The 27,435-nt window shown below is 37.6% G+C and overlaps 1 protein-coding gene and 2 pseudogenes across 9 annotated transcripts in view; all 3 read left to right on the forward strand.

Moving 5' to 3' along the window:
- Positions 1-27,435, forward strand: part of Mbd5 (methyl-CpG binding domain protein 5) — a 367,270-nt gene that overhangs the window by 219,004 nt on the left and 120,831 nt on the right. For all 9 annotated transcript variants that reach the window (XM_031370166.1, XM_031370168.1, XM_031370165.1 and 6 more), the window contains one exon: positions 6,944-7,048. The gene's annotated coding sequence lies outside the window, so the exon portion shown is untranslated. The remainder of the gene's footprint in view (positions 1-6,943; positions 7,049-27,435) is intronic.
- Positions 15,338-15,466, forward strand: LOC116092612 (annotated as a pseudogene).
- On the forward strand, positions 20,613-22,501 carry LOC116091638 (annotated as a pseudogene).

Genomic DNA, 27,435 nt, shown 5'->3' on the forward strand with positions numbered 1-27,435 from the left:
ATATGACATGTAAATAAAGAATATCTAATAAAAAAGATTTATTAAAAAATAAATAAAAGTTATGTTCCCTTTCTTTTCTTTTTTTTTATTAAATTAATTTATTTTTTACACTCCATATTCCATTCCCTGCCCCCATCCACCCTCCAACTGCTCCACACCTCACACCTCCTCCCCACTCCCCCTGTCTCCCTGTGGATGTCCCCACCCCCCACCCCACCTGACTTCTAAACACCCTAGGACCTCCAGTCTCTTGAGGGTTTACATGCATCATCTCTAAATGAACACAGACCCGGAAGTCCTCTACTGTATGCATGTTGGTTGCCTCATATCAACTGGTGTATGCTGTCTGTTTGATGGTCCAGTGTTTGAGAGATCTTGGGAATTCAGATTAATTGAGACTGCTGGTCCTTCTATAGGATCACTCTTCTCAGCTTCTTTTTTTTTTCACTAATTCAACAAGAGAGGTCAGCTGCTTCTGTCCTTTGGTTGGGTGCAAATATCTGCATCTGACTCTTTCAGCTGCTTGTTGGGTCTTTAGGAGGGCAGTCATGATAGGTCCCTTTGTAAGCACTCCATAGCATCATTAATAGTGCCAGGCCTTGGGACCTCCCCTTGAGCTGGATCCCACTTTGGGCTGTGGCCAGAACCTGCAGTTCTTTCAGATAGGAACAATTATGGGTCAGAGTTTTGACTGTGGGATGGCAACCCCATCCCTCACTTGATTTCCTGTCTTCCTTCTGGAGGTGGGCTCTGTAAGTTCCCTCCCCTTTCTGTCACACATTTCATCTAAGGTCTCTCCCTTCGAGTCTTGAGAGTCTCTCACCTCCCAGATCTCTGGTACATTCTGGAGGGTCCCGCCAACTTCCTATTTCCTGAGGTTGCCTGTTTCCATTCTTTCTATTGGCCCTCGGGGCTTCAGTCCTTTTCTCTCACCCAATACCAGATCATTATCCCCTCTCCTCCCACTGTACCCCCCCCCATCTACTTTCCTTCCCAGGTCCCTCCCTCCCTCCCCACTTGTGATTGCTTTCTTTCTCTCCCAAGAGGGACTGAGGCATCCTCACTTGGCCACTTCAGCTTGTTGACCTTTTCTTTAGGTACTTCTCAGCCATTCACTATTCCTCAGTTGAGAATTCTTTGTTTAGCTCTATACCCTATTTTTTAATAGGATTATTTGGTTCTCTGGAGTCTAACTTTTTAAGTTCTTTGTATATATTGGATATTAACCCTCTATCAGATATGGGATTGGTAAAGATCTTTTCCCAATCTGTTGGTTGCTGTTTTGTCCTATTAACAGTGTCCTTTAAGATTCTTGATCATAAAGCATAAGCTATTGGTGTTCTCTTCAGCAAATTTTCCCCTGTGCCCATGTGCTCGAGGCTCTTACCCACTTTCTTTTCAATTAGTTTCTGTGTATCTGGTTTTATGTGGAGGTTCTTGATCCACTTGGCCTTGAGCTTTGTACAAGGAGATAGGAATGGATCCATTTGCCTTCTTCTACATACTAACAGCCAGTTGAGCCGGCACCATTTGTTGAAAATGCTGTCTTTTTTCCACTGGATGATTTTAGCTCCTTTGCCAATGATCAAGTGACTATAGGTGTGTGGGTTCATTTCTGGGTCTTCAGTTCTATTCCATTGATCTATCTACTTGTCACTGTACCAGTACCATGAGTTTTTGTCACAATTGCTCTGTAGTACAGATTGAGGTCAGGAATGGTAATTCCACCAGAAGTTCTTTTATTGTTGAGAATAGTTTTTGCTATCCTAGATTTTTTTGTTATTCCAGATGAATTTGCAAATTGCTCTTCCTAACTCTATGAAGAATTGAGTTGGAATTTTGATGAGGATTGCATTGAATCTGTAGATTGCTTTTGGCAAGATGGCCATTTTTACTATATTAATCCTGCCAATCCATGAGCATGGGAGACCTTTCCATCTTCTGAGATCTTCGAGTTCTTTCTTCAGACTTGAAGTTCTTATCAAACAGATCTTTCACTTGCTTAGTTAGAGTCACACCAAGGTATTTTATATTATTTGTGACTATTGTGAAGGGAGTTGTTTCCCTAATTTCTTTCTCAGCCTGTTTATCCTTTGTGTAGAGGAAAGCCACTGATTTGTTTGAGTTAATTTTATATCCAGCTTCTTTGCTGAAGTTGTTAATCAGGTTTAAGAGTTCTCTATTGGAATTTTTAGGTCACTTAAATATACTATTATATCATCTGTAAATAGTGATGTTTTGACTTCTTCCATTCTAATTTATATCCCTTTGACCTCCTTTTGTTGTCTAATTGCGCTGATTAGGACTTTGAGTACTATATTGAATAGGTAGTGAGCCTAGTCTCTGATTTCAGTAGGATTGCTTCAAGTTTCTCTCCATTTAGTTTGATGTTGGCTACTGTTTTACTTTATATTGCTTTTACTATGTTTAGTTATGGGCCTTGAATTCCTGATCTTTCCAGGACTTTTATCATGAAATGTGTTGTTTTTTGTCAAATGCTTCTCAGCATCTAATGAAATGATCACATGGATTTTTTTTTTGTTTGAGTTTGTTTATCTAGTGGATTACGTTGATGGATTTCTGTATATTGAACGATCCCTGCATCCCTGGGATGAAGCCTACTTGACCATGATGGATGATTGTTTTGATGTGTTCTTAGATACGGTTTGGGAGGTTTTTATTGAGTATTCATGCATTGATATTCATAAGGGAAAGGGAACTTGGTCTGAAGTTCTCTTTCTTTGTAAGTCTTTGTGTGGTTTAGGTATCAGAGTAATTGTGGCTTCATAGAAGGAATTGGGTAGAGTGCCTTCTGTTTCTGTTTTGTGGAGTAGTTTGAGGAGTATTGATATTCAGTCTTTTTTGAAGGTCTGGTAGAACTCTGCACTAAACCCATCTGTTCCTGAGCTTCTTTTTTAGGTTAGGAGAACTTCAGTGACTGTTTCTGTTTCTTTAGGAGATATGGAACTGTTTAGATCGCTTATCTGATTCTGACTTAACTTTGGTTCCTGGTATCTGTCTAGAAAATTGTCCATTTCATCTAGATTTTCCAGTTTTTTTGTTTTTTCTTTTTTGGTTTTTTTTTTTTTTTTTTTTTTTTTTTTTTTTTTTTTTTTTTTTTTTTTTTTTTTTTTTTTTGAGTATAGGCTTTTGTAGGAGGATCTGATGATATTTTGAATTTCCTTGGTTTCTGTTATGTCTCCCTTTTCATTTCTGATTTTGTTATTTGGATACTGTCTCTGTGCTCTCTGGTTAGTCTGGCTAAGGGTTTATTTTGTTGATTTCCTCAAAGAACCTGCTCCTGATTTTGTTGATTCTTTGTATAGTTCTTTTTGTTTCTACATGGTTGATTTCAGCCTTGAATTTAATTATTTCCTGCCATCTATTCCTCCTGGATGTATTTGCTTCTTTTTGTTCTAGATCTTTCAGATGTGCTGTCAAGCTGCTAGTGTATGCTCTCTCCATTTTCTTTTTGGAGGCACTCAGAGCTATGAGTTTTCCTCTTAGCACTGCATTCATTGTGTCCTGTAAGTTTGGGTGTATTGTAGCTTCATTTTCATTAAACTCTAGAAAGTCTTTAATTTCTTTCTTTATTTCTTCCTTGACCATGTTATCATTTAATACAGTGTTATTCAGGTTCCACAGGTATGTGGTCTTTTTATTGTTTATGTTTTTATTGAAGACCAGCCTTAGTCTGTGATGATCTGATAGGATGTATCGGATTATTTCATTCTTCTCATGTCTGTTGATGCCTGTTTAGTGACCAATTTTGGAGAAGGCACCATCAGGTGCTAAGAAGAAAATAGGTTCTATTGTTTTAAGATAAAATGTTCTATAGATATTAGAACTATTAACTCCATTTTGTTCATAACTTCTGTTAATTTCATTTTGTCTATGTTTAGTTTCTGTTTCCATTGATGAGAGTGGGAAGTTGAAGTCTCCCACTATTGTGTGAGGTGCAATGTATGCGTTGAACTTTAGTAAAATTTCTTTTATGAATGAGGGTGCCCTTGCATTAGGAGCATAGATGTTCAGTATTGACAGTTCTTCTTAGTAGATTTTTCCTTTGATGAGCACAAAGTGTCCCTCCTTATCTTTTTTGATAACTTTAGGTTGAAAGTCGATTTTATTCAGTATTAGAATGGCTACGCCAGCTGGTTTCTTGGGACCATATGCTTGGAAACTTGTTTTCAGTCCTTCTACTCTGAGGTAGGAAAATTGTTTTCCAACCTTTTACTCTATGGTAGTGTCTGTCTTTGTCACTGAGGTGGGTTTCCTGTATGCAGCAAAATGTTGGGTCCTATTTACATATCCAGTCTGTTAGTCGATGTCTTTTTATTGGAGAATTAAGTCCATTGATATTAAGAGATACTAAGCAAAAATGATTGTTGTTTCCTGTTACTTTTGTTGTTAGAGGTGGAATTATGGTTTTTGTAACTATCTTCTTTTTTGTTTGTTAAAAGAAGATTATTTTCTTGCTTTCAGCACTTTGAAGGGTTGGATTTGTGGAAAGATATTGTGTAAATTTGGTTTTGTCAAGGAATATCTTGGTTTCTCCATCTATGGTAATTGAGAGTTTTGCTGGGTATAGTAGCCTGGGCTGGCATTTGTGTTCTCTTAGGGTCTATATGATGTCTTCTCAGGATCTTCTGGCTTTCATAATCTCTGGTGAGAAGTCTGATGTAATTCTTTTAGGTCTGCCTTTATATGTTATTTGACATTTTACCCTTATTGCTTTTAATATTCTTTCTTTGTTTTGTACATTTGGTGTTTTGAATATTATATGATGGGAGGAATTTTTCTAGTCCTATCTACATGGTGTTCTGTAGGCTTCTTTTATGTTCATGGGCATCTCTTTCTTTAGGGAAGTTTTCTTCTATAATTTTGTTGAAGATATGTACAGGCCCTTTAAGTTGGGAATCTTCACTCTCTTCTATTCCTATTATCCTTAGGTTTGGTCTTCTCATTGTGTCCTGGATTTCCTGGATGTGTTGGGTTAGGTTCTTTTTGCATTTTGCATTTTCATTGACACAAAACATTTTGTGTCCATGTTTTCTATGTTATCTTCTGCGCCTTAGATTCTCTCTTCTATTTCTTGTATTCTATTGACAATGCTTGCTTCTATGACTCCTGATCTCTTTCCTAGTTTTTTCTGTCTCCATCATTGTCTCCCTTTGTCACGGTTTGTAAAAGTAGATTTTGTATGTAAAAGCTTCCTGTAATAATTAACTGTGTTGATTTGGATATACAATATGGAAGTAAATTTGCCTTGATCTCTTACTACACGGTCATGTTCTCTGCCCTATTGTGTACTCTCTTGTGTTCCTAACCTAATGGACATTTAAAATTTTTTAAATGTACATTAAAAAACGTAATACAAGTAATGCAATTGAGTGATTTTTTTCTAACATGTGTGTTTGTGTGAATATATGCCATGTGTATCCAGGTGCAAGAGGCCAGAAGAGGGTGTTGGATCCATTGGGATAGAAGTTACAACTATGAGTTGCCAGACATCAGTGCTGGAAATTCAACCATGTCCGCTGGCAGAGTAGAAAGTGTTCTTAACCACTAAGTCATCACTCTGGTTCCCAAGATGAGGAATCATAGACCCAAAGGAAACTTAATTTTTAAGTTATACCTTGCATTTTACCACAGTGTCTTTTCATACTGGTATGTTAATAGAAAATAGTTCTTTGATCAAAAATTTTAGAAAAGAATAATTATTTGAAGTGAATTCTTCTGACATGTGACATTTTTCTAAATGTCTAAAAGAATACTGTTTTATCTAAAACCACTTAGCATTATGATTATTTCAAATAACTATGTTGAGTATGTGGATAAGATCCTGAAATTCATTTGGTGTCACTTGTATTGGCCACCAACTATACAAGCTTGGGAAGTCAGATCCCTTTTGGTCCCTATTCATTTGTTTGTGTGTCTCTCTTCTTCCCCAAATCTCTAATGTATCAGTCAGTCACAGTACCCTGGAGTTCTTCTAGTATGATATTTTAAATACTCTATTTTTTTGAGATTATAATATGATATCATCATCTCTTCTGTGTCTTTCCTCCCTTCAAACCTCCTGCCTAACCTTCCTTGCACTCTTTCAAATTCATGGCCTCTTTTTTATTAACTGTTGTTACATAATATATGTATCCATATATACGTGAATATTCCAGCTGTTTTTACTTTCATGCTGTTCGGATCTGTTTGTGCTATTTGCCTGTCTGAGGCTGGTTCTTCCTGTATTTCTATGCACAATATTCCAGTTTTCTCAAATGCCACTTTGACCTCGGAGTTTCTTTTAAGTTCTTCAGTAGGACTAAGTGTTAGAATTATCAAAGGACAGGAAAGGAACCTAGCATACTGCCCGGCAGAAAGTTGACACTGTGAACATTAACAATTCATATGAGGGGCTGGTGAGATGGCTCAACAGGTAAGAGCACCGACTGCACTTCCGAAGGACCTGGGTTCAATTCCCAGCATCCACATGGTAGCTCACAACCACCTGTAGTGAGATTGGATGCCCTCTTCTGGTGCGTCTGAACACAGCTATGCCAGAGCAAGTGGGGTCGGCAGAGGTCCTGAGTCCAATTTCCAGCAGCCACACACATGATGGCTCACGGCCATATCTGTACAGCTGCAGTGTACTCATACACATAAAATAAATGAAATAAATCTTTAAAAAAAAAAACAATTCATATCAACAAGTTAACAGTTGTTAGGTATATCTCCTTAAAGTATGTAAAATACACGTGAAAAGTGTGTACTGTTCTATAGTGGTTAATCAAACCTCTCTAAAGGAAAGGATACCAATAAAGGATAGCAATACCCTAATCCTCTGTTCCTTGCCAAAGGCTCATTGATGTTTCTGGTAGTCTTTATGGGATGGGTTTGAGTCCTGAGTTCTAAATCAGGGTATGCCCATGTTCTTTTTTTCCAGAGAGAAGCAGCACTCCCTCACTGAGCACAGTGCCCCTGGACATTTGCCACCATTACAGTGTTGGAGCTTACGCTTGCTATGTTTGTCCCAGTTTCTCTCCAGAAGGTAGGGATGGTGTTTATCTCCATAGATTCTTTATACAATTATGGTTTTCTTGTCTTCATTAGACATGAAAAGTATGTAAATATGTCATCTTTAGGGGATATTTCCGACTGTAAAGTTAGTAATGCAGAAAAACATAGCAGTACTACAACCTGGAGATACACTTTGTGTTTTCTGACATTCTTTTCTGAGTTAATTGATATATTCTGTGTCAGTATGTCTCCGATTGTGACTAGGACCTGGATGTAGGTGGTGTAAGTGCCCTGTGGCTGCCCTGCTTCTTTTACCTAGTGAGTCATTGCAACAGCATCCTTGTTGGTATCTATCATTCATGTCACTATTTTTAACCACTATGTATCTCAATTTAGTAAGACCATAAAATATAAAACTTCTTTCCTGTAATTGCATTTGAGATTTTTATATTCTTCTATTATAAACATGACCTTTATGCACATCTTGTAAATATCTTTGTACTGATGTTTGATGATTTAAAATCATTTCCAAAAGTGTGTGCTATTTATTCTTAAGCATGAACTCCTTAGATTTAGAAGTACCTGTATACAGAAACATAGCTGTGTGTCACATTCCACTGAATGCTTGTGAGAGGCTAACGTACCATATATTCTTTGAAATAGTATTGATTCATCAAAGTGTAAATAAAAATTTGAACTTACATCTCACTAACACTTCATAAGAGTACTTCTTTCTCTGTAGTTCTGTCAACTTTTGTATTAGCTGTTCTTGTTCTTAAATATAATGAAAATTTATTAGATTTTAATTTTTATATTATCACCAGAGTGATAAACATTAATTTTTATCTGAAATTTTCATTCTTAGAAATATCTGTTCCTCATGGTGACACTTTGGTGAGTTTTTTTTTTAATAAAAATTGAAATCATATTAAAAATATGAAATCTGTACTGAATGTTCTGTCTCACACTTGCAATCCCAAGACTTGGGAGGATGAGGCAACAGGATTAACATGTGTTCAGTGCAAGCCTTGGTATAGAGTGACTTCCAGGCCAGTGGTGTCCACAGTGGGAGAAAACATACTAATTCAAAAAACAAACATTAAATCTTAAAACCTTTTATATTGTAATATATATACCTCCTGAGTTTTTAATATTTTCCTTAGTGTTTTGATTTTATTTTGTATGTAAATGTATTTGTATCATTTCTTCCCAAAGAAGGTTAGTAATGTGACTATAAAATGCACATCTATAACACAACCCCTACAACTAAGGCTCAAAGAACATCACATTAGAAGAGGCAAAAAGAAGAGACAGAAGATGGTGATATCTATGAGATATGACAAGGAACTGTAGCCATGGAATCTTAGCAATATGGTAGCCTAAACAAAACCTGCACAGTGAAAATACCACTTAACATCACAACACAGATGGGCAAGTCTCACAAGACTCAAGCCCTACACACATTAACACACACACACATGCTGCATAACACTAGATGGACTCAGTGGCTTGTATTTATAAATAATTTGTGATTATATTTGTTTTTACCTATAATTAGTGTGCATGGTGTGTGTGTGTGTGTGTGTGTGTGTGTGTGTAAAACAATAATTACTTAAATCATGAAGAACATGTCAGGGGGACATGGGAAGAGTTGGAGGAAGAAGAGGGTACACTGGAAATTATATTAATACAGTACTTATGTAATTCTTTTTTTTAAAGATTTTTTTTTTTAATTTTATGTGTATGAGTACACTGTAGCTGTACAGATGGCCGTGAGCTGCTGTTGATTTCAGGACCTCTGCCGGCCCTGTTCACTTCAGCCCTGCTCACTCCAGCCCTGCGCGCTCTGGTGTTATTTACTGTAGCTGTCTTAGAGGGCGGCCAATCTCATTACGGGTGGTTGTGAGCCACCATGTGGTTGCTGGGATCTGAACTCAGGACCTTCGGAAGTGCTCTTACCCGCTGAGCCATCTCGCCAGCCCCACTTATGTAATTCTTAAAAATTAGTAAATAAATGTAAAATGTTAGTAATGAGTACTCACACTCCTACTTGGCACCAATAACTAAGAATTTGTGGGTAGTCTTGTTTTACTTATACTTCTTGTTTTATTTTGAAGTAAATTACAGGTATTATACAATGTCATCTGCTAATTTTTGTTTGTTTGTTTTGTTTTTGTTTTTTCGAGACAGGATTTCTCTGTGTAGCCCTGGTTGTCCTGGAACTCACTCTGTAGACCAGGCTGGCATCAAACTCAGAAATCTGCCTGCCTCTGCCTCCCAAGTGCTGGGATTAAAGGTGTGCACCACCACTGCCCGGCAATATTTTAATGTACACACTGACTCTACATGTAATTCTACCTAACTTTTACTTTTACATCTGTGGTACTTTGGCTGAAATCACGTACTTCCATTACAGTGTACTTAGAATATTACATTACATATCTGCATTAGCCAAGATTACTTAATTTGCTGTTTCAGAATGAGTCCTATAAGAAGTTAATTGTACTAAACTACTTCCAAAATAATTTGGTTATCATATAGTAAAAACAGGTTGCTCACAAATGTACAAAAAAATCCTGTTTTTTTAATTGGGATTATCTTATTAATAGCTATAATTCTTATTTAGACCATTATGTATATTTCATTTTTCAAACCTCAGTAGGCTCTGTCTTAAATTGAATTGTGTGGACATGCCAACATGGGCTTTCCTAAATCTTTTTTTTTTTTTTATTAGATGTTTTCTTTATTTATATCTCCTTTCCCAGGTTCCCCTCCAAAAAAAAGAAAGAAAGAAAAGAAAAGAAACCAAAAACTAAAACAATCTCCTGTTTGCTCCCCCTTCCCCCTGCTCACCATCCCACCCCCGCCTGCTTACTGGCCCTGGCATTCCCCTACACTGGGGCACAGAACCTTCACAGGGCCAAGGGCCTCCCCTCCCATTGATAACTGACTTGGCCATCCTCTGCTATACACATGCTGCCAGACTTTCCTAAATCTTTTAAGCAGAATTTTAATATATGCTTTGTGTGTAACACAACGGTCATCTTTTTATCTCTGAATCAGGTAGAACATAATCTACATCTTTTGCTGCAGTCAGTACCTGGCTCATTTCTAAGGTATTGGTTGAGTAGAAAGTAGTACTTTCTTAGGGTCATCTACAGATCTGACAGTAAATTTATTTGTAGCTCATCATAGAAAATTGAGAAAATGTCCCCATGATAAATACAGCCAGAAGAACTACAAACTTTTGTCAGATATAATTCTTAGTTAATGACACAATAGCAGGTTAGTCCCAACTAGAAGTAGACTTGTCCTTTCATAGAAAATGCATGCTTGAAAAATAAATCTTATCACAGATATAAAAATCATGCATCGTTTTATAATTTAAAAAAAAATCCTTAGGGGTGACAGAAAAATGTCTCAGCGTGTAAGACTACTTATGGAGCACTGAAATTTGTTTTCCAGTGGCTCATAACCACATATAACTTCAGCTCTGGGGAATTCAAGGTGTTTTCTAGCCTCTGCAGGCACCTACATACTCATGTGTGTACTCACATATAGACATATCATATACATTAATTAAAACAGCAGATATTTTTAAAACAAAATATTTGGAGTAATAGTAACACTTTTCTTTCTTTTTCCTTTCTTTTTTTTTTCCTCTCTTTTGGATTGAGAAGAACAGAAAGTTAAACTTCAAGTTTATCCAAAGTCACACATATTGAAAGTTTCTTTCAGTTATCCTTGATGACTTTTGAAAAGTAATTGAAGTTCTAGAAAGTTAGTACCAACAAAAACCGTTTGCTAAATATTGATTTGCTACTTTAACTTTTTAATTTTCATAATATGTAATTGAGGTAGAAGATACTGTCTCTCTGTAGATACAGTGATTCTGACCTGAGACTCTCAATCACTCTTCTTGAAAGAGGAGTTTCTTTCCCAAATATTCTGATATATTTATATATTGTGAAATTACTGCCTCACATTAATTACTGTCACCCTCATCTTTCATTATTGTAGATGTTGTGCAGAGACATGCCATCAGTGCCATTTGTGAGGAGGCAGTATGTTGGACCTATAATGACCATGCTGTAGACTAGAGGAACATCCAGGGCTTTTTCCCATGATGGAAGAGCTCATTTATATTACCCCTAGTAATGAACATCCTTCTCCACACCAGCACTTATATTTTGCCTTTCTAATAATAGTGAGACTAATAAGTATCAGGTAGGGTGGTTTTCAAAAAGAGATTGTTTAATACAACATTAGTAGGAAATTGTATCTTGCATTCCATTGAGGCAGATTGTAAAGCAAAGGGATTGCAATGATCTGTCCTAGAAATAGTGAAACCTCCACTATAGCATATGGCAATAAGTAATATATTTGTTTACTATCTAAGAAAGAGTAAGAATCAAATTAGTTTGGGGTATGGTATGACTCTAACATCCCTGGGTTCCAAAAGACCTTACATCTTAAAATTCATTTTTACATTTATTGAATTTATTTTGTTTTTCGAAAAAAGCTAACTTATGAAAATTATATTATAAAATTCTAAGTTAATGGAACTCCTCTCCATCATCACTGCTTTTTATAAGCCTTGAAGGTCTTCATATGTCCATTTGTTTTGTTACATAATGTCATACATAGGCATTTTTGTTATTAGAATTTTCTTTTATAAATGAGTCAAGAGAGCCAACATTCCAATTTACTGCTATTAAGCTTTACTGCTTGGTCAAGTTGTACCTGAAGGTACATATGAATTAAACAAAAACTGAACTCATGAAAGCATAAGAAAAAAATGTTTTAAAATGAACTTAACAAGTATAGTTCTAAATAGCCATCACAGTTTTAGCTTGAAGCTTTTCTAGGGATTGTGAATAATGATTAGGTGAGATGTGGGCCTCAGGCAGAGCCTTAGGGCATGTGTGCTCCTAGCCAGTCATTTATTCTTGGAAACTGGTCCTGCATCTGTTGGTATCATTTATAATACCAGAGAGAAAGAAACCTAAGCTAGACCCTTCATACCAAGGGTCATCTCAGGAGTCAGATTACCAACACAAGATGCCTTCCTAGAGTTCTTATTTGCACCCTCATTTTTAATGTTTTAGCCTAAGTATTTTATTTACCCTCAGAAATAGTTACGTCTAAAGCTGAGATACCAAGAATGTAATCACTACATAAAATTGGGTTCAACAATTTTGATGTTTACTCAGTGAGGTAAGATTTCTTTAAAATAAACTCCATCTCTCATTTTTATTAGAATTTCATGGGAAATTTATAGCTATAGATTCTGATACCCTCACTATACTTGCAAGTTTTCCTCTAATCTAAAGTGATAAAGTTATGAACTGCTATTGAAACACTTCTGAAAACACTGAAGTCTTGAGTGTGTTGTCTAGTTGTTTACCAAGTGTTGAAACAATTCCTTTATTTTCAACTTTGTGTCTCAAAGTTGTAGAAATTATGTATCACCTTTTAAAGTAGGTGTGGCTGAACAAGTAAACACACTAAGCGTTTCTAGTTCTCACTTGGTCTGTAGGATCACATTAGAAAGGAAGCACAGAATAAAATGGCCAGGGTGTGAGGCTCAAGGACAAGACAGCTCCACTCTAGTTAATACTGTTATTTTCATCTCACTTTACAAAAAAGGACACTGAGTCACTAAGAGACTACAAAAGGACTAAACAGCATGTGGAAAACTAAACAGATTTAAAACATTCCCTATCTGTAGAATTTTGTAATTTAGAATTGCTTTTTTGCCTGCTAAGATTATTTTTTTCTTAATGATCCAAAATTTCTTCTCTTTTCCTTGATTAAAACTTTATTTCTATTTATTTCTATTTCATGTTCAAAATAATTTAAATATAATTAATAATAGTAATGTTATTATGCAGTTCACTTATGATTCTAAGTATCCCTCTTCTCTCCTGACCCTAATTGAAGCTCGTTAGCTTCAAATAATGAGCTCATTTTGTGCCATACATACTTGCTGAGAGCCTACTATGTATCAGACTTTATTATTGGTTTCTTTTAATGTCTGCATCAGTATTTCCTTCTTCTGAAAGTTGAAAACACACTTTTTTTACATTCAGTTTCTTCTAAGATTACCACCACTCTTATTAACCCTTCTTAGTATGTTCTAAAACTACACTCAAAGCCTTTTGTTTGTATTTAGTTTTTGACAGTCCTAGAGATCAAACCTAGTGTCATGAACATGATAAGCAAGCACTGTATCTCAGAGCTATACTCTATTGCTAAAAAACTTCATATTTCTTCTAATGCACATAGCTTATACTTAACTAAGCAGCTATTTATTCTGTTATTTAATGGAGTGCACCCTGTGAAAGGAATTCAGATCATGTAAGCCTTCACTTAAAAATGGTTGGAATGAATATTTTAAAATCATATTCCATTAGGGAGGAATTATTAGAGGCATACAAGAGGCTTTACTAGAGAGGGTACAAAAGATTGATCATGGATAGCTCTTCAGAAAGGCTCTTGCACATTCAAAACCACCCTTTGAGCAATATGGATTTTTTTTTGAAGGGACAAAGAACCCATAGATATTGAAATAACACTCAAGAAGAGGTTACGGAACATATCGCCAATTTTTCTATCACTGTGGAAGTACATGGGTAAAACAAGACAACCTAGATTTATTTTGACTAATGGTCTCAGATACTTCAGTCCATCAACTTCTTGTCTTCTGAAAGAAAAGAAGGATTCAGTGTAAAGACACAAACAGTTAAGACAAGTTTATATAGCAAAGCAAAACAGCACAAACCATGTGCTCTGAATTGTAGATGGAAAGAATTTTATGAATATATATGAAGTGTCTTAGTTAGGGTTCCATTGCTGTGAAGAGAAACCAGGACCACGGCAACTCTTATAAAGGAAGCACTTAACTGGGGCTGGCTTAAGGTTCAGAGGTTTAGTCTATTATGATCAGGGCAGAGAATATGGCAATGGGCAGGCAGACAGTGTGCTCTAGTAGCCAAGAGTTCTGCATCTTGACCCATAGGCAGCAGGATGAAACTGTGTGACACTGGATGTAGCTTCAGCATATATAAGACCTCAGAGCCTGCCTCCACAGTGACACACCTACTACAATAAGGCCATTATGGACCAAGCCTTCAAACACATGAGTCTATAGGGGCCATACCTATTCAAACCAGCACATTGAGTGTTTCTCCCTCTTAGATCATGGAAGACTAGATCTCTATTTTTGAATATTTTCCTCCTTGATCCTTCTACAAGGTGAGGGATTGATTTAACCTACAATACAAATGTTACTACAGTTCTGATGGGCCCTTTATTATTGACTATATGTGGCAACTGGAAAGTGTCCTGATACCTTAGTTTCTGAGCAGCCTAGCTGCACCTTCAAGAATGTTTACCCACAAAAGAGCATTCTGGCCCAGCTGAAAACACAGCTACCATAACACAGCTGCAGTTTTCCATAATCTCTTCACATCTAGCTCCTTGCCTCCAGGTATCAACAGGTTTTGTCCCATTAACTATACACACTGTTTTATGATTGTCCCCTCTGTCACTAAGTTCTAGGTATATCCTACTTATCCCTCAGCTCTTCACTTTCTATGCTTCTGCCCTTGCCTATCTTATTTTGGTATTTCTATAAGCAATATTACTTATGTATCTATTAAAACCATAATTAAGTATCCACATAATTCTTTTATTTTATGTGATTATTTGTATTTTTTATGTGACTCTTTTACCTGCAACAATGTGCTTAAACAACGCATGTGTATCTGGTGCTTTCCAAGGTCAGAAGAGCATATCAGATTTCCTGGAACTATAGTGTTGGATGTGAGCCATCATGTAGGTTCTGAGAAACGAACCTAAGTACCAGATGCTCTTTTCCCCTAAACCACCCTCCTAGCACTCTCGTATATACATGATTTAAAAAATAACCTCACAATTGCTGTTTACTCCAGGTCAAATTTCCCAGGTACATACAGTTCTTTAGACTTCCCTTCCTTCATTTTCACTTATAATTTTCCACCATTGCCATTGTTTCAGTGGCTGAAAGAATTGCCACTAAGCAATTAGTATTTTCGCTGATGATCATAATGCCAAGTAGTCTTTTATATCTTTACTCATGTCATCTCTACTGGCTGGTTTTGTGTGTCAACTTGACACAAGCTGGAGTTATCACAGAGAAAGGAGCCTCCCTTGAGGAAATGCCTCCATGAGATCTAGCTGTAAGGCTTTTTCTCAATTAGTGTCAAGGGTGGAGGGCCCATTGTGGGTGGTGCCGTCCCTGGGCTGGTAGTCCTGGCTTCCATAAGAAAGCAAGCTAAGCTTTGAGCAGTGCCAGTGAGGTTTATCTGAGTTTCGATTATTGCTAATTGAAAACTTTTCCCAATACCCCGCCTTGACGACTTGAAATATAGTCGGCATTGGCAATTTTTGACAGTCTCTACGGAGACTTAATATAAAAAAAAATGAAAGAAAGAAAGAAGGAAGGAAGGAAGGAAGGAAGGAAGGAAGGAAGGAAGAAAGAACAAAGAAAGAAAGAAAGAAAGAAAGAAAGAAAGAAAGAAAGAAAGAAAGAAAGAAAGAAAGAAAGAAAGAAAGAAAGGAAAGAAGGCTGTGTGAGCCGGGGGAAGTAATCCAGTAAGCAGCATTCCTCTGTTGCTTCTGCATCAGCTTCTGCCTCCACATTCCTGCCCTGTGTGAGTTCCTGTCCTGACTTCCTGTGGTGATGAACAGCAATGTGGAAGTGTAAGCTGAATAAACCCTTTCCTCCCCAACTTGCTTGTTGGTCATGATGTTTTGTGCAGGAATAGAAACCCTGATTAAGACATCATTTTTCAGTTTTCTTAGACTTTCTACCTGGTTTTTTTTTTTGTTTTTTTTTTTTTTGGTTTGTTTTTCTTGCAGTTTTGCTTCATTCATTACAGTATTTTACAACTGTCCATTATATGAAATGCTCTTGCATCTTCCTTTTTTTTTCTTAAATTTATTTACTTACTCTGTATCCCAATCACAGACTCCCTCCTTCCTCTCGTCCAAATCCCACACTTACAAATACCTTCCCCCATTACCCTCTCCCATTCTCCTCAGAGAAAGGGAATCCCTCCCCCCTTGTATACCACCCTGCTTTGGGTCATTCAGTCCCACCAGAATAAGTACGTCCTCTCCCACTGAGGTCCAACTAGGCTGTCCAAGTAGGAAGGGAATCTGATGGCAGGCAACAGAGTCAGAGACAGCCCCTACTCTAATTGTTCAGTCACCCATATGAAGAGCAAGCTACACATATGCTACAAGTGTGTAGGAGGGCTAGGTACATGTTCTTTGGTTGGTGGTTCAGTCTCTGCGAGTCCCTATGGGCCCAGGTTAGTTTACTCTGTACACATTGTGGTGTCCCTGACCCTTCTTGCTTGCCCAGTTGTCTTGCCCACCTTTCCACAAGATTCTCGGAGCTCCACTTGATGTTTAGCTGTGGATCTCTGAATTTGTTTCAATTCACTGTTAGATGAAGCCTCTCAGAAGACAGTTATGCTAAGCATAACTGTCTGCAAGCATAGCAGAGTATCATTAATGCTATCAGGAGTTGGCTCTCACATGGGATAGGTCTCAAGTTGTGGCAGTCATTCATTGACCATTCCCTAAATCTCTGCTCCATCTTTCTCTCTGTGCAACTTGTAGGCAGGAACAATTTGGTGTTAAAGGTTTTGTGGATTGGTTGATGTCCCCCAAAGTGGTTGTACAAGATTACACTACCAACAGCAATGGAGGACTAGCCTTTGCTCTACATCCTCTCCAGTATGTGCTGTCACTTGAGTTGTTGATCTTGTCCATTGTGACTGTTGTAAGACAGAATCTCAGAGTTCTTTTGATTGTCATTTCCCTAATGACTAAGGACTTTGAACATTTCTTCTTTTTTTAATTGGATATTTTCTTTGTTTACATTTCAAATGTTATACCCTTTCCCATCCCCCCTCCCGAAACTCCTATCTTTCTGCTTCCCTCTGCTTCTATGAGGGTATTCCCCCACATGCCCACCCACTCATGCCTCCCTGTCCTTGAATTCCCCGTCACAGGACCAAGGGCCTCTCCTCCCATTGATGCACTCCAAGGTGGTACTCTGCTACATATGTGGCTGGAGCCATGGGTCTCTCCATGTGTACTCCTTGGTTAGTAACTTAGTCCCTGGGACCCCTAGGGGTTCTGGTGGATATGATATTGTTTTTTCCTATGGGGTTGCAGATGCTTCAGTCCTTTCTCTAACTCCTCAGTTGGGGACCCTGTGCTCAGTCCAATGGTTGGCTGTGAGCATCCGCCTCCTTATTTGTCAAGCTCTCAGGAGACAGCTATCTCAGGCTCCTGTCACCATGCACTCCCAGCATCCACAATAGTGTCTGGGTTTGTTGACTGTATATGGGAAGGATCCCCAGGGGCATTCTCTGGATGACCTTTCCTTCAGTCTTTGCTCCACACTTTGTCTCTGTATTTGCTTCTTTGAATATTTTGTTTCCCTTCTAAGAAGGACCAAAGCACCTACACTTTGGTCTTCCTTCTTCTTGAGCTTCATGTGGTCTGGGAATTGTATCTTGGGTATTCCAAGCTTTTGGGCTAATATCCACTTATCAGTGAGTATACACCATGTGTATGCTTTTGTGATTGGGTTACCTCACTCAGGATATTTTCTAGTTCCTTCCATTTGCCTAAGAAATTTCATGAAGCCATTGTTTTTAATAGCTCAGTAGTACTCCATTGTGTAAATGTAAAGGCTGCTATGAACATAGTAGAACATGTATCCTTGTTATATGTTGAAGAATCTTTGGGGTATATGCCCAGAAGTGGTCTAGCTGGGTCCTCAGTCAGTACTATGTCCAATTTCCTGAGGAACTGCCAGACTAATTTCTATAGTAGTTGTACCAGCTTTCCATCCCACCAACAATGGAAGAGTGTTCCTCTTTCTCCGCATCCTCACCAGCATCTGCTGTCACCTGAGTTTTTAATCTTAGCCATTCTGACTGGTGTTATGTGGAATCTCAGGGTTATTTTGGTTTGCATTTTCCTGATGACTAAGGATATTAAACATTTCTTTAAGTGCTTCTCAGCCAGTAGAGATTTCTCTATTGAGAATTCTCAACTTAGCTCTGTACCCCATTTTTGGTGTTTTTGGTTTTTTCATTTTGTTTTGTTTTTTTTTTTCTATTACTCTTTAATCTTTTTTACAGTCCACTCTTTATCCCTCTCCTGGTCCATCCTCTAACTGTACTCATCCCATACCTCCTCCCCCTCCCCCATCTCCAAGAGGATGTCTCCACCCTCTTCACCTCCCATCCCACCAGACCTCCCCACTCCCTAGTCCTCAAGTTTCTCGAGGATTAGGTGCATCTTCTCTCACTGAAGCCAGACCATGCAGTCCTCTGGTGTATATGTGTTGGTGGCCTCATATAAGCTGGTATGCTACCTGGTTGGTGGCTCAGTGTCTGAGAGTTCTCAGGGGTCCAGGTTAGTTGAGAATTCTGGTCTTCCTATGAGTTCGCCCTCCTCCTCAGCTTCATCCAGCTTTTCTCTGATTCAACCACAGGGGTCCACGGCTTCTGTCCATTGGATGGGTGTAAATATCTGCATCTGACTCTTTCAGCTGCTTGTTGGGCCTCTCAGAGGGCAGTCTTGCTAGGCTCCTATTTGTAAGCACACCATAGCATCAATAATAGTATCAGGCCTTGGAGCCTCCTGTTGAACTGGATCCCAATTTGGGCCTGTTACTGAACCTCCTTTTCCCGAGGCTCTCCTCCATCTTTTGTCCCTGCAGTTCTTTCAGACAGGAGCAATTCTAGGTCAGAATTTTTGACTGTGGGATGACAACCCCATCCCTCCACTTGATACCCTGTCTTTCTACTGGAGGTGGACTCTCCCCACTGTAGGGCATTTCATCTAAGGTCCCTCCCTTTGAGTCCTGAGAGTCTCTCATCTCCTGGGTCTCTGGTATATTCTAGAGGGTCCTCCCACCTCCTACCTCCCAAGGTTGCCTGTTTCCATTCTTTCTGCTGGCCCTCAGAGCTATTTTTTAATTGAGTTATTGATGCCTAATTTCTTGAGTTTGTTATATATTGTGGATATTAGTCTTGTATCAGATACAAGGTTGGGAAGATCTTTTCCCATTCTGTAAGCTGCTGTTTTGTCCTATTGATGGTACCCTTAGCCTTGCAAAAGATTTTCAGTTTCATGAGGTCCTATTTGTTAATTGTTGATCTTAGTGCCTGAGCTATGGGTGTTCTGTTCAGGAATTTGTCTCTTGTGCCAATAAGTTCAAGGCGGTTCCCCGTTTTCTCTTCTATTATATTTAGTGTATACAATTTTACATTGATGTCTTTGATCGACTTGGACTTGAGTTTTGTGCAGAGTGGTAGATATGGTTCTATTTGCATTCTTCTACATGTAGACATCCAGTTAGACCAGCACCATTTTTTGCAGATTTTTTTTCCATTGTATAGTTTTGGACCTGTCAAACTTCAAGTGTCCGTTGGTATGTGCATTTATTTCTGGGTCTTCAATTTGATTCCATTGATCAATCTGTCTATTTTTATGCCAATACCACACATTTTTAATTACTCTTTCTCTGCAGTATAAGTTGAAATCAGGGATGGGGATCCCTCCAGTAGTTCTTTTATTGTGAAGGATTGTTTTAGTTATCCTGAGTTTTTGTTTGTTTGTTTTTCCATATGAAGTTGAGAATTTTTCTCTCAAAGTCTATAAAGAATTGTATTGAAATTTTGATGGAAATGCATTGAACCTGTGTCCCTGGGATGAAGCCTAGTTGATCATGGTGGATGATGTTTTTGATAGATTCAGTTTGGGTTTGGTTTGTGAGTATTTTATTGTGTTTTCCTTCAGTGTTCATAAGGTAAATTATTCTGAAAATCCTTTTTTTGGGTCTTTGAGTGATTTAGGTATCAGTGTGACTGTGGCCTCATAGAATAAGTTTGGCAATGTTCCCTCTGTTTCTATTTTGTGTAATAGATTGAACAGTATTGATATTAGCTCTTCTTTGAATGTCTGGTAGAATTCTGCACTAAACCCATCTGTCTTTGGTTGACTTTTAATTACTGCTTTTATTTTCTTAGCTGTTATAGGACTATTTAGTTCAATTACATAATCTTGATTTAACTTTACTAAGTGGTATCTATGTAGAAAATCATCCATTTCATTTAGTTTTTTAAATTTTGTGGAGCACAGGTTTTTTAAGTAAGATCTGATGATTATTAAACTTCCTCAGTGTTTGTTTTTATTTCCCCCTTTTCATTTCTGATTTTGTTTATTTGGATACTCTCTCTTCTCCTTTTTAGTTAGTTTAGGTAAGTGTATATATATCATGTTTGTTTTTCTTAAAGAACCAGCTCTTGGTTTTGTTGATTCTTTATATTGTTCTCCTTGTTTCTAATTTATTGATTTCAGCCCTGAGTTCGGTTGTTTCCTGCTGCCTACTCACTCCTCTTGTGTGTGTTTGCTTCTTCTTTTTTTCCTAGAGCTTTCAGGTGTACTTCTAAATTGCAAGTATGAGAACTCTCCAATGTCTTTATGAAGGCACTTAGTCCTTTGAACTTTCTTAGCACTGCTTTCATTGTGTGCCATAAATATGGGTATGTTGTACCTTCGTTTCCATTGAATTCTAGAAAGTCTTTAATTTCTTTCTTTGTTTCTTCCCTGACCCAGTGAGTAGAAAGTTGTTTAGTTCCCATGAGTTTGTAGGCTTTCTTTTTGTTGTTGAATTTCAGCCTTAATCCGTAGTTATCTGATAGGATACAAGAAATTATTTCAATTTTCTTATACCTGTTGATGCTTGCTTTGTGACTGAGTATATGATCAATTAATAGAAGATTTCATGTGGTGATGAGAAGAAGGCATAGTCTTTTGTGTTTGGGTAAAATATTCTATAGATTTACGTTAGTTCCATTTGATTCATATCTTCTGTTTATGTTGTCATTTCTCCCTTTAGTTTGGATGACCCATCCCTTGGGGTGTTGAAGTCTCCTACTGTTAATGTGTAGAGTTTGATGTGTGATTTAAGCTTTACTAATGTTTCTTTTATGAATGTGGGTACATGGTAGACTGCTGCTCCCAATGTGCAGTACTGCAGCCCAGGCAGCCACCTCAGGCTGCCCAGAGGGGCTGGTGGGACCTGAGCAGTGGGAGGATGGCTCTGAAATGGATCCAGAAGTAACTGACTAACTACTGAGGAATCCTTCTGCTCAGTGTTCTACAGGGCCTGTATGTGATTACTTGTTCCACTGACAGGCCACCATCATGGGCAGGAATAACAGTCCTTACCAAGGAAGTGTCTTCTTCCTGACCATCCACTTTCCTACAGGTTATCCTTTCAAGCCCCTAAAGGTTGGTTTCACTACCAACAGCTATCACCCTAATATCAGCAGCAATGGCAGCATTTGTCTGGACATCCTGAGGTCACAGTGGTCCCAGCACTGACTGTGTCCAAAGTTCTCCTGTCCATCTGCTCTGTGTTCTGCAACCCTGTAGTGGCTCTTTCTGGTTGTCAGCTTGACTATATCTGGAATGAACTACAATCCAGAATTGGAAGGCTCACCTGTGATCCTAATCTGGAGGCTGAGAGATACAAGTTTCTGACCTGGATCTTGGCATGGAGATCTTGAGGCATAGTGTATGAATCCCAGAAGATTAAGACAGGAAGATCTCCGAATTCAAGGTCATCTGGGATTAAAGGTGCGGTAGCACACACCTTTAATCTGGGCCACACCTTTTGCTGGAGACCTATATAAGGACATTGGAAGAAGGAAGGCTCTCTCTCTCTCTTCTTTGCCTGCTTGCCTGAGGACTGAGCAACTACTAGATCCTTGACTTCCATTCACAGCTGCTGCTGACCTTTGTTGGGAGTAGAACTACTGACTGTAAGTCATCAATAAATTCCTTTACTATATAGAAACTACCATAAGTTCTGTGACTCTAGAGAACCCTGACTAATACAAACTCCAACCCTGATCACCCACTGGTGCCAGAAATATCCCACACTTACAAGGCCAACAGAGAGAAGTACAGCAAACTAGAAAGAGAGGACACAGAAATATGCTATGTAAGTGCCTCGTAGGCTCCATGGGAGACCCTGACCAAGAGAAGCTTGCCAGGCAGAGTGGCCTTCCTGTGAAGCTCTGAGCTAAGGCAGTCTTCTGTTCACACATGTGTTGGCCACTTGCTTCTCTGGCTGCAGCATGTTGGTGCCACTTTCAGCCATTGTGGCCTTGACAGTGTCACACCACTAATGCCAAATCAGCAACCACAGAAAATGAGGAGCATCAGGGCATTTCAAGCATATAACAAACACCCCAAGAAAGAGGATGGACTTCTCAGACATGGAGAGATTTGGGTTATGCTTTTGTATGTAATGAGGCTTCCTCTATCGGCCTTCCAATGGAAACTTAATGTGAAATTCAACCATAAGCCATTCACAGACTGAAACACAAGGAAGGAGAGGGACTTTAAATGGAAATAAGAAAGAAATTCCTTCAGAAGTGAAAAAAAAGAATGTGGGTATGCATGCATGGGACATAATATGTTTATAATTGATATCTCATCTTGGTGGATTTTTCCCTTGCTGAGTATAAAGTGTCCTTCTCCATCTTCCTATGATTCCTTTTTATTGAAAGTCTATTTTATTAGATAATAGAATGGCTACTGCAGCCTGTTTCTTTGGTCCATTTGCTTGAAAATTTTTTTCAGCACTTTTTTCCAAGATAATATCTATCTTTGTTACTGAGGTATGTTTCTTGTATGAGCAGAATGATGGTCCTGTTTTGCATTCATTCTGCTAACCTGTGTATTTTTATACCCATTGATGTTGAAAAGATACTAATGGCTATTGTTAATTACTGTTAGTTTGATGTTGGTGGTGTTAGTGTGTGTGTGCTTATTTTGTTTTTGCTGATGTGAATGTTTTTTGTTTTTTCGAGACAGGGTTTCTCTGTATAGCCCTGGCTGTCCTGGAACTCACTCTGTAGACCAGGCTGGCCTGGCCTCGAACTCAGAAATCCGCCTGCCTCTGCCTCCCAAGTGCTGGGATTAGAGGCGTGTGCCGCCACCACTCGAATGTGAAATTATTTATGTCCCATGTTTTCTTGGGTATAGTTTATCTCCTTGGCTTGGAGTTTTCCTTTTAGTGTTTTGTGTAAGGCTGGATGTTTGGATAGATACTGTTTAATTTTTTTCTTGTAATAGCTTGTTTTCTCCATCTCTGTTGATTAAGAGTTTTGATGAGTATAGTAGTCTAGTTTAGGACCTGTGGGCTTTTTTAGAGGTTGCAAGATATTTTACCAGACCCTTTTAACTTTTAGAGTCTCTATTGAGAAGTCTGGTGTGATTTTGATAGGTCTTTGTATGTTACTTGGCCTTTTTCCCTTTTAATATTTTTGTTCTATAGATTTTATGTATTGATTATTATCTGGTGAGAGGATTTTCTAATCTCGTACAATATAATTGGTATTCTGTAAGCTTCTTGTATGTTTATAGGCATCTATTTCCTGAAATTAGGGAAAATTTTCTTCTATGATTTTGTTGAAAATATTTTCTGCTCATTGGAAGTAGAACTCTTTACCTTCTTCTATTCCTCTAATTCTTTGGTTAAGTCTTTTCATAGTATCTCAGATTTCCTGGACATTTTGTGTCATGAATTTTGTAGGTTTAACATTTTCTTTGACTGATATTCGTTTCTTCTACTATAGCTTCTGCACCTGAGATTCCCTCTTGTATCCCTTGTATTCTGTGAGTGATGCTTACATAAGTTGTTCCTGTTCCGTTCCCTAGCTGTTCCTTCTCCTGGACTCCCTCAGTTTGTTTTCTTTATTGCTTCTATTTCCATTTTCAGGTTTTGAACAGTTTTATTCATTTTCTTCACTTGTTTAGTTGTATTCACCAGTGCTTCTTTTAGGGTTTTATTTGTCTAAAGGCCTTGATCATCTTTATAAGGTTGGATTTAAGATCATTTTTGTGCATTTTGGTTTTATTAGGATGTCCAAGGCTTGCTGTTATAGGATAGCTGTGCTCTGAAGGTGCCATATTACCCCAGCTTTTGTTGATTGTGTTCTTAGTCTGGCATTTAGCGATCTGATTGTTTTTAGATGTTCCTGTGCAGCAGACTTCCAGTGGGCAGTCTTGGGCTGGACAGTAGAACTCAGGGGGTAGTTCACATCTCAGCTGGGCGTGCCCCTTGGGGACTGGTGGGGCAGGGTAATAGGGGTTCTAATCTGTATGTTCCTGATGCTGCATGCATCTCACATCTTTCTTGCCTTCTCTCCTGCTGAAGGTGCACAAGTGATGGCATCCTTTGGCTACCCAGCGTCACCCTGGGCTTTTCCTCCCCTCATGTCCTAGTTGGCACTACTGAAACACAGATTTTTTTTTTCCTCTGTAAATTTTGTATCTTCTGCAATGTAACTACAAATCTATGAATAATCAAATTTTCAAAATTGTAGATGTTTGAAATCTATTCTCATGAGAAATGTGTCTGAGTTTAATATTAGATTTTGCCAGTTGGGCTTAACTGGAGGAGACAAAAATAGGGTTGTGTATATCCTTACTCAAAAAAGGAAAGAACACATTTTAAAATGCTACTTTTGGTTCTTTTTGTGAAACACTGTCTAAAAACTTGGCAATTTATAAAACTAATACTAACGTTTTTATAATCTTAATAGTCATTTTACTTTAAAAGAGTGTGTTGAAGAGAAACAATTGCTACTCATCTAACATCTTTTAACTTAGTTCCAGTATTTCAGATAACAAATCATTCACCTTGTAGTATTCGAAGGGAGATTTGAGATTCTTGGGCAAAGGAATTAGAGACTGCAGGAAGTGGAGCATACACCTCAGTGCTGCGTCTCAAACATGTTTGTTAGTCGAATACTCATCTCTTACACGGTAGATACTTCTGTGGTTTGCCTCAGTGAATAGAAGTACCTTTTCCTACACATGTTCAGTTGCTCTCCCATTTTCAGTGCTGCCCTCTCTCACTTCCCTCTTATCAGTCATCTCTAAGCCCTGAATTTCCCTGAGCTTCCATAGAATAATCCTCCCAGCTACTCTGGGCCAAGATTTTCTGGCAATTCTCTTTTTCAGCTCGTATTAATTTGTTGAAATTTCTCATCTTTTGTTGGCCCATCCTCCACTTGTGGGTACCTTACTTATTTTTTAATCCCTGTAATGTTATTTTATTGTGTTCTGACAGAAATAAAAATATGTATTCTACATTCTTATATTTTTGATTGTGAGCCTACTCTTTAATGGCTAAGCCATCTCTCCAGCCCTCTACATTCTATACTTAGATAAAGTCACAAAGGTTTTAAGCAGGAAAATAGCCAGACCAATTAAATTTCACCAAGTTTATTATGGGTAAAAATGTGGCAACATAAGCTAGCATAGTAGGATGATAAGTGTTCTGGTATTTTGCTGATTTTTTTGTGTGTCAAGAAGTTGCTTTGTGTGCTTCATTATGGTGTTCATTAAAGTGATTCCATGTATTGGTCTGGAGATATTTTTGATAATGTGAAGTTCTTTTTCTACATATTCAGTAATTTTTAATGTTACTCCTTTTAATTGTTATGCTTGCAAAGTGAAAGGGTCTTTTTCACATAGGCTAAGAAAACTGTAAGTCCAGACAGTTGTTTTCATTTCTATCTCCCTTAAAAATAAGAAAAGAGGCCATAAAATTGAGAAGGGATAGAAGTAGTCAGACAGTACAGAGGAAAGGGAAAGGGAAAATGATATAATTACAATCTAATTAAAATAAAAATAATAACTTAACACATATAAAAGTTATGTTAATTGTTATAGGTTCTTAAGGATCTGTCTTCTGCTGAAGAATATATTTATTTTTTATCTTTCTCATACCATTTGGAAACAAGACATTTTAAATCTATAACAATATATTCTATAGATTTCAAGTAAAATAATAAAAATGGATTATTTAGACTCAAATATATCTAACAATAGAACTATTAAGAAATTTCTATAGCATTATATATTTTTCATAATTAAAATATAAACATTCAAAGATTTCTTGCAAATAAAAAATAATTCTAGAGATCATTAGTATCATATTCCTTTGCCTTTCTTGTAAATGGAAAATATAGTTTCTGGTTGCTCCTAACTGCTACAAGATTTCTCCAAAAATTACATGTGCTTTTTGATTATCAATGTGTTTATTTTCAGTGTATGACCTTTTTGTCTGCTCTGGCTGTTCAGCATGCATGTATAAGCACACACACAAACATACACACACATCTGAAAGAGTGGGGGAGACAAAAGACATTTTATTAAGTAAATAACACTTCTCAAAGGCTTTATTCTGTTTACATAATAAAGAATTTCATATTTAAGGTTTTGTCTTTTTATTCTACATGGGCCTTTATATTTTAAAAACCATGTTGTGCTGTTCTTCCATTCTTTGAATGTCATTATGGTTTCTTGGTGGCTCTCTAGAAATCCTCCTGCTTTTTTCTCTCTATTCACAGTATTCAGAGTAGTCGTGTGACCTAGATATTGAAAGTGAAGGCAGGGTGTGTGCTGTGTTGCTGATACTTACTGCAGAAACCCTAGTTTTTCATGCTAGAATTCTAGGGAGCATGCTGCTTAATTCTGTGGTGTTTTAGAAGTTCTCCAGCTATATGTAATCATTTTCAAGGTTGCTGTTAAAATATTCTTGAAAGCATTTTTAAATAATCAAATGAAAAAGCAGTGTTTTTATGTTATAGCTGGGATGTCTTGGTCAGTATTCATTCATAGTTTATTTTTAGATCAAACTAGATAAGACTGAATATATTTTCTTCTATTCTTTACCTTATAATTAGAATTACAGTCTTGCAGTTAACTTTCATATCTAAAAAAGAAATTAATCTGATTTCCTTCATTAGAGAAGGCATTGTTAAGGACATATATTATCCACCAGCTACATTATAAAATTGATCAGGCTAGGTTAATTGTGTTATACTTCAGATTACTGGAAAGTACTACTCCTGGTTCTGTGTTTTCTAAGCTGCCTTGCCAGTGCTGTTTCTTTAATGCTTTTGTGTAAAAAGCAACCCAACAAAAGAAGAGCTTAGACTGTGTTAAGATGGCGACACAGGTAGAGACTCATACTGCTGAAAGGCTTTTGCTTATTTACTCCTTATACAGAAAATTTTAAAAACAGAAGAAATAGAACTACACCACAAGTTCCTGCAGAGATATTAAAATAATAGCTTGCTTGCTAAATAATAGGCTTGCTAAAGATCAGATCTGTGGTTTCATCTAGTTTTTGTTGGTAAACTAGCTCACCAAACTAATTGATTGGTTTCTTTACACAACCAGAAAAAGCCACAAAATTCCAGGGCAGACTACCAGAATGAGACAGCTTTAAACCAGAAATCCAGTACAGTG

Source organism: Mastomys coucha, unplaced genomic scaffold, assembly GCF_008632895.1.
Source record: "Mastomys coucha isolate ucsf_1 unplaced genomic scaffold, UCSF_Mcou_1 pScaffold15, whole genome shotgun sequence".
Taxonomy (NCBI): domain Eukaryota; kingdom Metazoa; phylum Chordata; class Mammalia; order Rodentia; family Muridae; genus Mastomys; species Mastomys coucha.